The following is a 17,449-nucleotide window of genomic DNA, read 5'->3' on the forward strand; positions in this document are numbered from 1 at the left end:
AGGGAAAGGTAGTAGATGTTATATTCATGGACTTCAGTACAGCCTTTGAAAAGATACCTCATGGTAGACTGGTACAAAAGTTGAAAGCACATGGGATCAGAAGAGAGCTGGCAAGTTGGATACAGAACTGGCTTGGGCACAGAAGTCAGATGGTAGCAGTAAAAGGGTGTATTTCTCATTGAAAGGCTGTGACTAGCAGCGTTCCAGAGGGATCAATTCTGGGACCTTTGTTGTTCATGGTGTATATAAATGATTTAAAAAAAAATGTAGCTGGTCTGATTAGTAAGTTCGCAGACGACACAAAAATTGGTGGAGTTACGGATAGTGAAGAGGATTGTCAGAGGATACAGCAGGATATGTGGGCAGAGAAATGGCAGACGGAGTTTAATCCAAACAAGTGTGAGGTCACGCGCTTTGGAAGATCAATGCATGTTGGAATTGCACAATAAATGGTGGAACTCTTGTGAGTACTGACAGGCAGAGAGATCTGGGCGTGCATGTTCACCGATCTCTGAAAGTTAAACGCATGTGGAGCAGGTGGTCACGAAGGCATACGGCATGCTTCATTGGTCGGGAAATTGAATATAAAAATTGGCAAGTCATGTTGCAGCTGTACAGTACCTTAGTTAGGCTTCATGTTGAATACTATGTACAATTCTGGTCGCCACACTACCAGAGGATGTGGATGCTTTGGAGAGGGTGCAGAAGCGGTTTATCAGGATGTTGCCTGGCATGGATGGCATTAGCTATGAGGGAGGTAAGATAAACTTAGTCTGTTCTCACTGAAATGACAGAGGTTGAGAGACGACTTGATTGTTGAGGTCTACAAGATTATGAGTGGCATGGACAGAGTGGATAGACAGATGCTCTTTCCTCGGGTAGGATAGTCAAGTATTCGGGGACATAGGTTTAAAGTGCGTGGGGAAAAGTTTAGAACAGATGTATGAGGCAAGTTTTTATACAGAGGGTGGTAAATGTCTGGAACACGCTGCCTGGGGAGGTGGTGGGAGCAGGTACGATAGCGGCATTTAAGGAGCATCTAGACAAATATATGAATAGGGTGGGAATGGAAGGATACAGACTCCATAAGTGCAGATGGTTTCAGTTTAGCCAGGTACCACAGTCGGCACAGGATTAGAGGGCCAAAGGGCCTGTTCCTGTGCTGTATTGTTAGTCTGTGAGACAGCTCTCCTAACTTTGGCACAGAGGTTAGTAAGAGGACTTTGCTGGTTCAACAGGGCTGGGTTTGCTGTTGTAATTTCTGGTGCCTCGGCCGAATGTTGGGTTGCCCGTCCGATTTCATTCCTTTGTGCTTTCCTCGAGCGGTCGAATACAACTGAGTGGCTTGCTGGGGCATTTCTGAGGGCATTTTGAGTCAACCCATATTGCTGTGGGTTTAGAGTCACATGTAGGCCAGACCAGGTAAGGATGGCAGATTTCCTTCCCTGAAGAACATTCGTGAACGAGATGGGCTTTTATGACAGCTGACAATTGTTTCATGGTCATCATTAGACTCATGTTGAAGCAGGTTTCTGAGAATGTCACAGAGGTTGATTTTGGCTACCTTCTAGGATTTAAAGATGCTAAACTTCAAACTCAAAGTTAATTGTAGGCTTCAACCTGTTTCTTGTGTACGGGACATAGCTGGGCAATTTACCACATTGCCGGGGAGATGCTAGTATTGTAGAGGTACTGGAACAGCTGTCTAGAGGTGGCACAAGTTCAGGGGCACAAGTCTTCAGTATTATTACCTGTATTCATAATGAGCTCCATGTCCATATTACATCCAGCACTGGAGCTCAGGTAAGAAATCGCATGAAGCATCGCTCTTCAAGAATCAGACATACTGAGGCCCAATACCCCTGATACTATTGCATCTCTGCAAAATGATTAATTTTTCTCAATAGTGTATTGCTGTACGCTATGACTGCGTATTATTAATCTAAGTTGCAATAAATCTGGCAGCTAAACATGGAGCCCAGCAGGTTCCAGCTTCACGTTCAACATTACCTTAAAGAATTATTGTTCCCTTGTGAAGTCTTTTTTCAGTGACTAGCTCCTCCTATCACTGGAGTGACCATGTTATGATGGTGAATGTCTCATTACTGCATGCAGTAATCACAGTATGCCTTTCATTATTTGTCAAAGGAAAGTGAGGGAAAGCTGACAGGATTTGGAATGTCAACTCTAAATTGGTGAGGAATGAGAGCTGTGATTGACTCAAGTTCAAGTTCAGAGTCAAGTTAGGGATCAGTTGCCTGCTTGTTGGTGGCAATGTTTTGAATTGTTGTCATGTTCACTTATGTAAGATGTGCTAGGCACGTCTCTAACAACCCTGAACAGTGTCTTCTTTGAGGAGTGATGCTTGACCGAACACCTCTGCCTGTGGAATACACTGTCAAAATTTGTTTTTTTTATTCATTCTAGGGACGTGGGCTAGGCCAGCATTTATTCTGCACCTCTAATTGTCTTGAGACTGTGGCGTTGAGCTGCCTTCTTGAACCACCGCAGTCCCTGTAGTGCTGGGAGACCCAGAGTGCTGTTAGGGAGGGAGTTTCCAGGATTTTAACCCAGCGACAATGGAGGAATGGCTATATATTTCCAAGTGAGGATTGTGAATAAGTAGTTGATAGAACGAATAACTGTGGGATTGTTTGGATGGTATTGCTGGATTGGGGGTGGAATTTCCACAAGAATTTCTTGCTGTAAATTTGGTGGAACATCAACAGAAGCCCTTGCAGTAATTGGTCATTTCTTCCGCAAACTTCTGTCAAACAACAACCTAAAGTATAGTTATTCAATTAGTAATGTTTGTTCTTTGAGATTTTGGGCTGCTTTAGTGGATTTATTTGGATCAATGCTGTTCGTATCACCTACTGCACTAACTTTGGTGGCATGGAGCGGGATTTAGTGGGCCCGTTAGCCGTGGACGCGAATCCCGCAAAATATCACTGGAGACCAAAAATGGGATTTGTGCCTGCGGAATGTCCGATTGCGATGTTCCCAGCCCCTCCGCAATAACGTGATTAGGTTCAGGCCCTTCTTGGGTGTGAACTTGAATTGTGTCAATTTGAATGCATTATAATACAGTTAATGAGGTTAAAGTTGAATTTTCAGACCTCACTGAAATTTCCCACCCACCAGGTATGATCTCACGCTGCCGTGAATCACTATTGCTTTTTATATATGGGAAATAGGCGCCATGACATCCGAGAGGGAGGAAGGAGGTGAGTACCCCTCTCCACCCAGTACCAGTGAACTCAAGGGGACAGAGCCCACTACCCAGCTCCAGAGCTGGGGGGCTCGGGTGTTGGGGCCTCCTGGATGGGGGTCGCATCTGGTGTGTGTTGCCCTGAAGCCTGCTGTCTGTGTCGTTTAAACATTTTTTTAGAGCATTGTGTCAGTCTACAGCCTGTGTTAATAAAATTTAATGAGTGCTGAGTTTGCCAGCTGTTAGTGGCATAGGGGTATGGGGAACCGGTGGGTACAGGGACTAATGAGGTGGCGGAAGGGCCTGATGAGAGTGATGAGACCCTGAAAGTGAAGGCAACATGGTGTGCACCCTGGCGGAGGGCTGTCCAGTCCAGGATTCTTAAGTGTAACGACCTGACAGCAATGCAATCTCAGGGTAATGCAGCCTGAGTAAGATGGGTGCCTATTAGCCTAGGCTTTCCCTTATGCAGAAAGTATTTGTGCCTGCTAACATTCCGGAGACTCATGTTCATCAAACTAATTGGCCTTCATAAGTTAACCCTTAACAATGTCAGCTGCCCACATTCTCAAAGTCAAGGAGAGGGGTGATAACTCATGGTTCAAGGATAAATGCTTGGATGCACGGGATGGAGAGGAACTGTGTCTACATAAGTGCTGGACCCCAGTGCCTGCCATTGAGAGATCATTCGCCCTCAAGGTGGACAGAACCATCCAGTTAACCCTGATCATGAGGGATGGGCGACCATTGAAACCTCCTGTCAGAACCCTCACTGATGTCGAGATTAAGGGAGGGACAACCAGGTGGGAGGCCAGAGGTGGCTCTGAAGGGGTGAGGGTGTTGACCAGGACTGGTCAAGCAATAGAGATTGAAGGGCACCTGAGATGTAAGTTAGTAGTGTAGGACTGGCTGCTTCCAAGAAAGGGAGGCTAATGGGTGAGTGGAGGTACTGAAATTAAGTGGCTACGACACCAACCTGACTGTCTCTCTCTCTCTTTCTCATTCCTCAGTTTACCAATCAAGATTGGAATGGAGCAATTGGAGTTGGCATTTCTGCCAATTACAGTGCTGGGGGAGCACCAGGGAACACTCAGTGTCAGAAGACCAGGGTGCCTCAAGGCAGGTGGAAGGGCCAGAGGCCACATCAGCCTAACGCAGGGCATGAAGACAAAGTAGAAGACCGAGGGTATACAGGACCCTTGAGTCCTTCATGGAACTGTCTGACAACATGTGCCACAGGAGACTCCACCTCACCAGGTACCTGTCCATCCTCCTGTCCAACTTGGTACTACATGGGGACGGAAGGCGCTCCTCCCTGTGGTCATGAAGGTCATGCAGCCCTCAACTTCTACGCAGAGGGTTAGTTCCAGGACACCTCGGGTGACATGTGTGGCATTTCACAGCCATCCGCCCAAAAGGCCTCCATGTGGTCACGGGTGCACTCGATGCGAGGGCATTGGACTTCATCCATTTCAAGCAGGACCAGGCCCAGCAAAACAAGAGCGCTGCGGATTTCATTTCCATCGCTGGTCTGTCACAGGAGGCGATTGTCTGCACCCATGTCATTCTGTGCGCCCTGCAGTATCAGGGAGTCCTATTCATCAACAGGAAGGAGTTCCACTTACTTAATGTCCAGCTGGTGTATGACCACCAGATGAGGTTCATGCATGTGTGCACACATATTCGAGGGAGCATATATGGTAGTTACATCCCTGAACAATTGCAAATCCCTGAAATATTCGAAGGTCGCACCAGGCTGCAGGGATGGCTTGTTGGAGACAATGGATACCCACTGAGGTCTTGGTTGATGCTGCTGGTGCGGAAACCTGAGACCGAACCAAAGGCTCGCTGCAACAAGGCTCATTGCACCGCCCGAGCTGTGATTGAGCTGTGCACCAGGCTCCTCAGAAGCACTTCCGCTGCCTCAATCTGCCTGGTGGGGACTTACAGTATATTCCCCAGAGGGTCTCCCACTTTGTGGTTGTCTGGTATACCCTACATAACTTAGTATAGCAGCAGGGCAATGGCCTTACTATTGAATACTTGGAGGAGCGGAATGTCTCCTCACATGTAGGGGAAGACCAGGAGTGAGTGAAGACCATAAGACCATAAGACCATAAGACATAGGAGTGGAAGTAAGGCCATTCGGCCCATCGAGTCCAGTCCGCCATTCAATCATGGCTGATGGGCATTTCAACTCCACCTACCAGCATTCTCCCCGTAGCCCTTAATTCCTCGCGACATCAAGAATTTATCTATCTCTGCCTTGAAGCCATTTAGCGTCCCGGCCTCCACTGCACTCCGCGGCAATGAATTCCACAGGCCCACCACTCTCTGGCTGAAGAAATGTCTCCGCATTTCTGTTCTGAATTTACCCCCTCTAATTCTAAGGCTGTGCCCACGGGTCCTCGTCTCCTCGCCTAACGGAAACAGTTTCTTTGCGTCCACCCTTTCTAAGCCATGTATTATCTTGTAAGTTTCTATTAGATCTCCCCTTAACCTTCTAAACTCCAATGAATACAATCCCAGGATCCTCAGCCGTTCATCATATGTTAGACCCGCCATTCCAGGGATCATCCGTGCGAATCTCCGCTGGACACGCTCCAGTGCCAGTATGTCCTTCCTGAGATGTGGGGCCCAAAACTGGACACAGTACTCCAAATGGGGCCTAACCAGAGCCTTATAAAGGCTCAGTAGCACACCGCTGCTTTTATATTCCAACCCTCTTGAGATAAATGACAACATTGCATTCGCTTTCTTAATCACAGATTCAACCTGCATGTTTACCTTTAGGGAATCCTCGACTAGCACTCCCAGATCCCTTTGTACTTTGGCATTATGAATTTTCTCACCGTTTAGAAAGTAGTCTATGCTTGGATTCTTTTTTCCAAAGTGCAAGACCTTACATTTTCTCACGTTGAATTGCATCAGCCATTTCCTGCACCACTCTTCCAAACTGTCTAGATCCTTCTGCAGCCTCCCCACTTCCTCAGCACTACCTGCCTGACCACCTAACTTTGTATCATCGGCAAACTTCGCTAGAATGCCCCCAGTCCCTTCATCCAGATCATTAATATATATGGTGAACAGCTGCGGCCCCAACACTGAACCCTGTGGGACACCGCTGGTCACCGGCTGCCATTCCGAAAAAAAACCTTTTATCCCAACTCTCTGCCTTCTGTCAGACAGCCAATCCTCAACCCATGCCAGTAGCTCACCTCGAACACCATGGGCCCTCACCTTACTCAGCAGCCTCCTGTGTGGCACCTTATCAAAGGCCTTTTGGAAATCCAGATAGACCACATCCACTGGGTTTCCCTGGTCTAACCTACTTGTCACCTCCTCAAAGAATTCTAACAGGTTCGTCAGGCATGACCTCCCCTTACTAAATCCATGTTGACTTGTTCTAATCCGACCCTGCTCTTCCAAGAATTTAGAAATCTCATCCTTAACGATCGATTCTAGAATTTTACCAACAACCGAGGTTAGGCTAATTGGCCTATAATTTTCCATCTTTTGTCTTGATCCTTTCTTGAACAAGGGGGTTACAACAGCGATCTTCCAATCGTTCGGGACTTTCCCTGACTCCAGTGATTTTTGAAAGATCTCAACCAACGCTTCCGCTATTTCTTCAGCCATCTCCCTCAGAACTCTAGGGTGTAGCCCATCGGGGCCAGGAGATTTGTCAATTTTAAGACCTTTTAGCTTTTTTAGCACCATCTCTTTTGTAATGGCAACCATACTCAACTCAGCCCCCTGACCCTCTATAATTTTTGGGATATTACTCATGTCTTCCACTGTGAAGACAGACGCAAAGTACTTATTAAGTTCTCCAGCCATTTCCTCGTCTCCCATCACTAGCCTTCCGGAATCAGTTTGAATTGGCCCAATGTCTACTTTGGCCTGTCGTTTGTTTCTTATGTATTGAAAGAAACTTTTACTATCATTTCTTATATTACTGGCTAGCCTGCCTTCATATTTGATCCTCTCCTTCCTTATTTGTCTCTTTTTAACCTCTGTTTGTTTTTGTAGCCTTCCCAATCTTCTGATTTCCCAGTGCTTTTGGCCACTTTATAGGATCTCTCTTTTTCTTTGATACATTTCCTGACCTCCTTTGTCAGCCATGGCTGTCTAATCCCTCCCCGGATAATCTTTCTTTTCTTGGGATGAACCTCTGTACAGTGTCCTCAATTATGCATACAAACTCCTGCCATTTTTGCTCTGCTGTCTTCCCCACTAGGGTCTGCTTCCAGTCGATTTTCGCCAGTTCCTCTCTCATGCCCTCGTAATTACCTTTATTTAACTGTAACACCATTACATCCGATTTTGCCTTCTCTCTTTCAAACTGCAGACTGAACTCAACCATATTATGATCACTGCTTCCTAAGTGTTCCCTTACTTTAAGATCTTTTATAAAGTCTGGTTCATTACATAGCACTAGGTCCAGAATAGCCTGCTCCCTTGTGGGCTCCATGACAAGCTGTTCCAAAAAGCCATCTTGTAAGCATTCCATGAATTCCTTTTCTTTGGATCCACTGGCTACGTTATTTACCCAATCCACCTGCATATTGAAGTCTCCCATGATCACCGTGACCTTGCCTTTCTGACATGCCTTTTCTATTTCCCGGTACATGTTGCGCCCCTGGTCCTGAGTGAAGGAAGAGGTTGGATTGGAGCCAGAGGTGGAGGACAGGCAGAGGCTTATGATCAGTCATTATAGTGAATTGGCGGCCATTAACATACTGTGGAAGCTTTTCATCGCAAAGACAACTGCCAGGCCCTCCTTCTCTCCCTGCGCGTACTTCTTTTCCACTGCAGTCAATGTGCAGGCGCAAAAGCTATCGGCTGCTCAGCTTCGTTCTCCATCTTGTGGGACAGGACGGCCCCAATACCATACGGGGATGCTTCACACGTGATGAGCAAAGGCTTTCCAGGATCATAGTGGGTTAGTAACCCAGATGATGACAATTGCTGTTTCACCAGCCGGAAAGCAGTTTCTGCAGGCTGACCCCAAACCCAGGTGTGATTCTTCCTTAACAGAAGGTGCAACGGGGCCAGTATAGTTGCCAGATTGGGGAGGAACTTCTCGGAATAGTTTACGAGGCCGCGAAAAGAACGAAGATGCAAAGTGTCAGTCGGGGCAGGGGCCTGTTGAATTGCGTGCACCTTCTCTGCGACGGGGTGAAAACCTTCGCGGTCCACCCGATAACCCAGGTAGGCCACTTCCTTCGCCTGAAAGGCGCACTTTGTGCGACGTAAACGGACTCCAGCCTCTGAGAAGCGTCGAAGGACAGCCTCAAAATTTTCCAAATGTTCCTGATCCGAAGTCCCCGTAATCAAAACGTCGTCTAAGTAAACAGCAACAGGTGGTAAACCACTCAAGATGTTCTCCATGACGTGTTGAAAGATAGCGCAGGCAGATGATACTCCAAAGAGCAACCGTGTATATTCATACAGGCCCCTGTGTGTATTAATAGTTACATATGGCCAGGACGCAGGGTCCAGCTCCAACTGTAGGTAGGCGCGACTCATATCTAATTTCAGGGACGGGAGTCCGCCTGCATGCTTTGCGTGGGGATCTTCTATGCGGGTCACTGGATATCGGTTGAGCCGGGAAGCCGTATTCACTGTACGTTTATAATCGCCGCACAAGCGAACCGTGGCATCTGCCTTCATTGGTACAATTGGCGCTGTCCAGTCGGCGAAACGGACGGGCCTGATAATACCCAAAGATTCCAAGCGAGTGCGCTCCGCTTCTACCTTCTCGAGCAAGGTGTAAGGCACACCCGGAAATAGCACGGCATGGCTCCTGGTTCGACCTGGATACAGGCTACGGTCCCTTTTATCTTCCCCAAACTGGGCTGGAATACATCTGGGTACCATCCTAGTACTTCGGTCAACCCTCCAGAACCTGTTTGAAGAATGTGTTGTCACTGCAGCCGCACATGGCTCAACCAGTCCCGAACCAACAGGCTGGGCCCATGGCCGCACACCACGATATGCAGGAAACACCCCGCCTGGTGTCCATAAGCAACGCAGGTCCTCGTATTGCTCCAGCAATGTCCAATAGTTCCCGAGTATAGGTGGCCAACCTGGCGTGTCTATCGATTAATATAAGGGTCTGCTTGCTATGGTGGAAAGTCCTCTGGGCAATCACGGAGACTGCTGCACCAGTGTCCAACTCCAACTCAAGTGGGTGATCATTGACCCGTACTGTCACCTTATTGGGGGCCACACAGGGAGCTGCCACACAATGCAGCTGCAGGCATTCGTCCTCCCTCTCCACATCCTCGGAAGCAGTCCCCGCAGGTTCATCCAAATGGAAGGTACCTATTTCTGGTCCCATTTCTGTCAGAATGACAGCATCTCTGGCGCCCCCAGGAACGGCGTCCATGACAGGGTGGGTGCCCACAACTCCGACACTGACATGGTTCCTCATCCATCAGTTCTGGAGAAGGCTCCCTTCGGGGAGGAACATCCGGCGGCCACTGGCATCGATGCTGACGTCGCCCCGCCCAAGGTACGGCAGGGGTCCGAGGAGATGCTTTTGGACGGAAGGGGTTATGCCCCAAGGCGTGCACCTCCGTTCCCTGTAGCTCCTACACTCCCCGTTCTACACTCTCTAGGGATAACGCTATCTGAATGGCCTGTTGAAAAGCCAATGTTGGCTCGGCTAACAACTTCCTCTGGGTGGCCGCTTTGTTAATATCGCACACCAAACGGTCGCGTAACATTTCTGACAAAGTCTCACCATAGTCACAGTACTCCTGGTAACCTTGGACTATCGCGGATGGGCTTGGGTTAAAATGTTGCCCCACCAAAGTTACAAGTTCATCAAACGTCTTGCTGTCAGGCGCAGCTGGGTACGTAAAGCTCCTAATCACCCTAAATGTATGTGGGCCGCAGACGGTGAGCAAAATGACCGCCTGGCGCTCGTTGTCGGTGATGTTATTCACCTGGAAATAGTAACGCATCCATTGTGTGTACTGGTTCCATCTTTCCAGCACAACATCAAAAACATCCAAATGTCCATAAAGAGGCATGGGGCAACAGGAAAAGAACTTCCAACCTGTATCCAACAAAAATCCAGGGAGGTGGCTTAAGCAGCGTAGACAGCTATCCACTCTAACCCTCGTCGCCAGTTTTGTGAGGGCCGTGAAGAATCCAGCTCAAGTTTGTGGAATCAGAAAAAGTAACTTTGTTTACAATTACATATATACAGCAGCAGCAGCAGCAGCAGCAGCAGCAGCAGCAGCAGCAGCAGCAGCAGCAGCAGCAGCAGCAGCAGCAGCAGCAGCAGCAGCAGCAGCAGCAGCAGCAGCAGCAGCAGTACTCCACCACTGCTCACTCCTCTCTAGCTGGTTCCACACTGGCCAGCTCTATTTATGCAGGTGACTCTGCTAATGATTTCTCCACCCTCCTCATTGAGGGAGCTCATACTCACTAAGGATTGTGGGATAGGCAATAGTCCCCAGCCAGTAGTAATCAGGCCGGTTATAATACCTTGCCAACTTTAATATCGCAGATTGACATAGGCAAGGGAATTGGGTCATGTCTACTTGGATTCTACATGGGCTTTTCTGGAAAATAAGGTTCCCCATCCATTCCCACAGCCGGCCAATAGGGTTTCCCATTCTGGCCACCGCCACGCCGTCAGGAAACGCGTGGGCATGGGTGCGTTGTCGGCGAAGTGGAGGATCGCGCCAACAGTGAATTCTGCAGCATGTTCCTGCCTGCTCCCCCATCCCTTGTTTTTCTGAAAGGTCAAACCTGTCTGTCTCAGCTTAAAAATACACTCACCGAAGAAGCATTTGTAACCCCCTGGGGTTAGCATCTCCAAATATTTACAACCTTCTGAGTGAAGAAAGCTCTCTCATTCCAGTCCAAAGCAGTTAGCTCCTGCTCCTGACCCAGTGTCTCTGTATTCTAAATTCCCCAGCCAGCGGAAGCAACCTCTCAATGTCCAAGCTGTCAAGTCCCTTCAGAACCTTCTATGTTTCAATGAGATCTCTTCTAAATCTCTTGAACACGACAGAATAAAGACCCAATTTACTCAGCCTCTCATCATGGGACAATTTTCTCATCTCAGGATCCATGAACCTTCATTTCACTGCATCAGGAATATTCTTCCTAAGACATGGAGACCAAAATTGGAAGCAGTGGGCGCATTTTAACCCAGGCGTCTTGTTCGCCGACTAGAGAGCCCCGGGTCATCTCCTATGGGCAAAGCCCACCGTATGATAAGTGACAGTCAGGCACTTAAGGACCAGCAGCAACCCCCACCCCGCTCCCCCCCACCTCAACATTCCAAGTCAGGGAAGGAAAGATTTGGAGATGAACCTAGTGAAGGTGAGGGAAAAGTTTAAATTGGAAGCATGATTGTTGAAATTTTGTGAGTTTGGGTCAAGTTCAGGAAACAGTATTGATACAGTCATCAAGGCATCCGAAAGTGAAGTAGGGGGAGGGGGGCGGGGGACGTTGAATAGGATTAGAACCAAGATTATTCCACAAACACCACAAAAAAGGTAGGTGAAGCTAGCATTCATCTGGGTTCCCATAGCTAAACTTCTTATTCAGGAGGTTTGAGTGGAGTTAAAGGAAAAATTGGTCATTGTGAGAACAAATTCAGCGAAGTGGAGATGAGTGGTGGTGGACCTCGGTTGTCCTGGTGTGGGAAGGAGGTGCACAGAGATTGGACATGCATGGTGAATCTGTAAGCACCTAATGACCCCCCCTACTACAGGAGTCATCAATTCACTTAAAAGTGTTCAAAAACCATCACAGCTTGTTATATTTGTAGAAGTGAACATTAGCTTTTCAAAGCGATCATTAGACATTAGGATACAAATGCAATGATTAGGCATCAAAGTGATCATAAGGATATCAGTTCAGCTTCCTATTTGTTATGATGGGAAAAATAAACATACCATACAAGGTTTTTCAAAATTTTCCAAAGAACTTCCCTCGTCTATTCCATTTCAATTGGCATCTTACACCTTCCTTCTGATCGTTCTCTGGTGCCTCTGCTGTGCTGCCTTCACCCCAGGGTGACCAACTCTGGGGATTAAAAACCAGGGATTCTTCACCAGGGGAGTGTGGGGAGTGCAAGTGGATGGTGGAGGGTGTTGGGGGTAGGGCCGGGATAAAGCAATAGTCAGTAACGCAATTAACAAAGCAGATAAGGCAGGGTTGTGAAATAAGAGTGCAGTGGAATTAAAACAGAAAGTATAGAACATTGGTTTAATTTTCTCCCCGAAAAGACTTGCTTTTAAATGAGGCCTTCCCAAATAAAGAGATCAAATGTGAGTCTTGATGGGAGCAAGGTGGATGATGGAAATGAAATTATGATGGGGAAGGGGAAGGAATGAATTACATCTACATGGGCCAAAGTATAGGTTAATAAGGACGGCAGTTGGCCAGCAGACCACACAGTGCTCATTCTGGCATGACTGTTGTCAGATGGTTTAATCATTATTGGAGACTCAGGCACACACTCCAGTTCTGCCCTCACTTGACAACCAGCAGGCAATATAGGTTGCCAATCAGTAATCCTGTCTGATTTCTATTCTCCACCCCCAGCCCAGGGAAACTGAAATCAGTTATTCTGTCTCGCGCAGTGACGGAACAACTTAGCAGATAATAATTTGCATAATTCAATAGCTCGAGCGAGATGAGCAGTTATGGGTCAGTAAACTAGATGTAATAATATGCAGATATTTAAAGATAACTGTGCCAACTCGGGAGGAAAATAGCTATGAGGAGCCAGGAGGAGCAGGAGTGATTTCCAGCCCTCGTTGTCTACAGCATAACAGGAGGAAGAGATGGAAATGGTGAAGTGCTCGCAGGTGGGTGATTGAAGTAAGAGGGGATCCAGAAATCACTGGTCTCCAGAGAATTTGCAGAGAGTTTGAGAGGGGATCTGACGAAGGATCCCGCCATCTCCGGAGGCGATCCTTTATGTCACGAGGAGGTAGATTGGTGGGATATCGGGGTCCAGTGGAAATAGAATTATAAAAACCTAACCACCCCATGCTCCCCCCACCCTCCCGCCTCCAACTCCTTGCTTATCAAAAAGTAAATTTAGAGTATCCAATTATTTTATTTTCCAATCAGGGAACAATTTAGCGTGGTCAATCCACCAACCTTGCACATATTTGGGTTGTGGGGGAAACACCAACGCAGACATGGGGAGAATATGCAAACTCCACACAGACATCTGGGCTGGGATCTGACCTGGGACCTCAGTGCCGTGAGGCAACAGTACTAACCGCTGTGCCACCGTGCTGCCCTCCCCAACTCCTTGCTGACTCACTTTCTCCCAGCATTCAGATTGACAAATAAACCAATTATTTTGATTGCAGAATTGTGACCTATCAGAGTCTCCTGATTGCTGTTATTGGCCTTGGGATCCCCAAAACAGCAGCGTCACAGCTCGGTTGTTCATTCTGTCATAAGGCAATACGGAGGAGATCACCCACAAGCCTTGACTGTTTGTGGATTGCCAATGGCATTCTCACTTGGCAACCTATCCTCAACACCACTCTCCCAATGCTTTCCCCACTCCTGTAGTGAGTGCAGGGACTCATCACAAGTGAGACAAGATATGACGGCCAAGGAGGAGCATGAAGGTAACTGGGGATGTGGAATTGATTCCACCTAATGCTGCACTCAGGCAGACTTCCACCTGTTTCCATAGCTAGTTATACCAGGAACAGTTTCCGAAGTCAGATCGGCCTTCCTGAAAGTGAACCCACGGAAGGCGATGGGCCCGGACGGGATCCCTGGTTGTGCACTCAGAGCCTGCGCATCCCAGCTGGCAGAGGTATTCACAGACATCTTTAACCTGTCCCTACTCCACTCCGAGGTCCCCACCTGCTTCAAGAAGACTACCATCATACCGGTAACAAAGAAGAACCAGGCAACATGCCTCAGTGACTACCGCCCGGTGGCCCTGACGTCAGTTGTAATGAAGTGCTTCGAGAGGCTGATCATGAAGCGCATCACCTCCATACTCCCGGAACGCCTTGACCCACTTCAATTCGCATACTGTCGCAACCGGTCCACATCAGACGCCATTTCCCTGGCCCTACACTCATCCCTAGAGCATCTCGAAAACAAGGACTCCTACATCAGACTCCTATTTATTGACTACAGCTCCGCCTTCAACACAATAATCCCAGCCAAGCTCATATCAAAGCTCCAAAACCTAGGACTTGGCTCTCCACTCTGCAACTGGATCCTTGACTTTCTGACCAACAGACCACAATCAGTAAGAATGAACACCGACACCTCCTCCACAATAGTCCTCAATACCTGTGCCCCGCAAGGCTGCATACTTAGCCCCCTACTCTACTCCCTGTACACACACAAAACTTGGTTCCAACTCCATCTACAAGTTTGCTGACGATATGATCATAGTGGGCCAGATCTCGAATAACGACGAGTCCGAATACAGGAGGGAGATAGAGAACCTAGTGGAGTGATGTAACGACAACAATCGCTCCCTCAATGCCAGCAAAACTAAAGAGCTGGTCATTGACTTCAGGAAGCAAAGTACTGTACACACCCCTGTCAGCATCAACAGGGCCGAGGTGGAGATGGTTAGCAGTTTCAAATTCCTAGGGGTGCACATCTCCAAAAATCTGTCCTGGTCCAATCACGTCGACGCTATCACCAAGAAAGCACAACAGCGCCTATACTTCCTCAGGAAACTAAGGAAATTCGGCATGTCCACATTGACCCTTACCAACTTTTACAGATGCACTATAGAAAGCATCCTATTGGGCTGCATCACAGCCTGGTATGGCAACTGCTCAGCCCAGGACCGCAAGGAACTTCAGAGAGTCGTGAATACCGCCCAGTCCATCACACGAACTTGCCTCCCATCCATTGATTCCATCTACACCTCCCGCTGCCAGGGGAAAGCAGGCAGCATAATCAAGGATCCCTCCCACCCGGCTTACTCACTTTTCTAACTTCTTCCATCGGGCAGGAGATTCAGAAGTCTGAGAACACGCACAAACAGACTCAAAAGCAGCTTCTTTCCCACTGTCACCAGACTCCTAAATGACCCTCTTATTGACTGACCTCATTAACACTACACCCTGTATGCTTCACCCGATGCCAATGCTTATGTAGTTACATTGTATATCTTGTGTTGCCCTATTATGTATTCTCATGTATTTTCTTGAATTTTGTTTAATTCCCTTTTCTTCCATCTACTGAATGATCTGCTTGCAGAAAAATACTTTTCACTGTACCTCGGTACACGTGACAATAAACAAATCCAATCCAATCCAAGAACAGGTTGCTAGTTTGTCACCAGAGGTTTACAGCTTGAGGGGTGCAACTCCACATCAAGTGTGACCAAGAGTCTCTCCCACTATAAATCTCAGTCATTTGCATGTGGGAAGGGTTTGCAGGTTGACACACTCAACCAGTTTGGCCGCGTTATGAACGCACCTTCCTTAGCCATCAGGTCCTGGGGTGGGACCCAACACTGGAGCTTGTGGCTCAGGGGCAGGGATGTTGCCCACTGCACCACAAGGCCTCATTTGGAATTGATGACTGTGGAGTAACATCAGGAATGGTGCCATTCGAACACACTGCACTCCTGGCTGACGGAACAGCATCTGAAATGTTCTTGTCTCACTACCGCTGCTAGTGAGGATGGCACTCAGCTATATCTCGCATTCCCTGAAACCGGAAAATCCCGCTGCCCTGAATGGATGGAGAATTCCACTCCACAGCTGGAATTCTCGTCTGTACACTGGTCCCTCTGGCAGTGCACTTCCGCCCATGGGTTTCCTGGTGGCATGGGTGGCTTCAATGGGAAATCCCATTAACAACAGAATCCCTCTGCCACTGAATGGCATGCTGCCAAGAAACATGCAGCTGGGGGACTGGAGAGTACAACCCCACATCTTTGCGATGATGCTTATGCTACTCTGCTTCAACTTGCACAGCAGGTATGTGAATGGTTTCAAGTCTGGCTGTCCGGGATTCCCCACAGGATTCTCCCACACCATTGACATAATGTTGATAGACATTTGCGTGTGAATCCTGGATCACCTGGGCCTGGCACTTCATCTCCGTAAATGTGCACCACGTTGAAGGAATACTGGACAACAATCAGCAGTGGGAGCCCTAGCTGGTACTACTTAACCCCACTGCTCAGGGTGGGATGTCCTGAAGCTAACCATGAAACTTCTACTGCCTTACTTACTGCAATCAGATACCTTATCCCAGATAGGAAACCATTGCAGTGTGTCGCTCAGTACCACATGGGGATAGTCAATGCTCTTGATGGTAGCTTATAACAAGAGTTTTTAGTCGCTCTCTGAATAGTTCTCGTCTGCCAATGGCCCTAGGATTCAATATTTGAAGATTAGAATCCCTATTGTGCAGAAGTAGGCCTTTCGGCCCATTGAGTCTGCACCGATTTCCAAAAGAGAATCCTACCTACGCCCACTCCCATACGCTATCCCCGTAACCCCACCTAACCTGCGCATCTTTGATCACTGAGAAGTTATTTAGCATGGCCAATCCCCCCAACCTGCACATATTTGGACTGTGGGAGGAAACCTGAGCAGCCGGAGGAAACTTACGCAGACACGGGAAGAACGTGCGAACGCCACACAGACAGTCACTCAAGGCCGAAATCGAACCTGGGTCACTGGCTCTGTGAGGCAGCAGTGGTAACGACTGTGCCACCCTGTCAGTAGCTGCTCTACTTTTAGTTTGCACTTCATCCACATCGATGGCATTAAAACACAATCCATATTTGATTACTCTCTGTCAATTTCTTTATACACTATCCTTTTATTCCGCAGCTTTCTTTTACGAGTTGATTTAGCTCTTGCCAATGTTGGATCAGTAAGTGTTAGATGTTAAAAGCACTTTACATAAAAAAGTGTTGGTGGAAAGCTTGTAACAAATGCATCTTTCTCCTATTTCCAATCAAATTCTAGTCTATTTGTAATGTTGAAGCCCCCATCAAAATGGCAGAGAAAACAATTTTGCACCAGTTTGCTCAAGACTCACATGATTGAAATATAGGTAAGTTCAGGATCAGAAAAGATTGACCTGTCCCTGGATCATAAACTTTGGCATAGACCTGTTGGGCAGAATGGTCTGTTTTTGTCGAAACAGAAGAAGAGTTATGTGGGCTCGAAATGTGATATCTATTTTCTCTCTCCACAGATGCTGCCGGACCGATATTTAGCCCTGCAGCAAATT

This window comes from Scyliorhinus canicula, chromosome 1 (genome assembly GCF_902713615.1).
Source record: "Scyliorhinus canicula chromosome 1, sScyCan1.1, whole genome shotgun sequence".
Classification (NCBI taxonomy): Eukaryota; Metazoa; Chordata; class Chondrichthyes; order Carcharhiniformes; family Scyliorhinidae; genus Scyliorhinus; species Scyliorhinus canicula.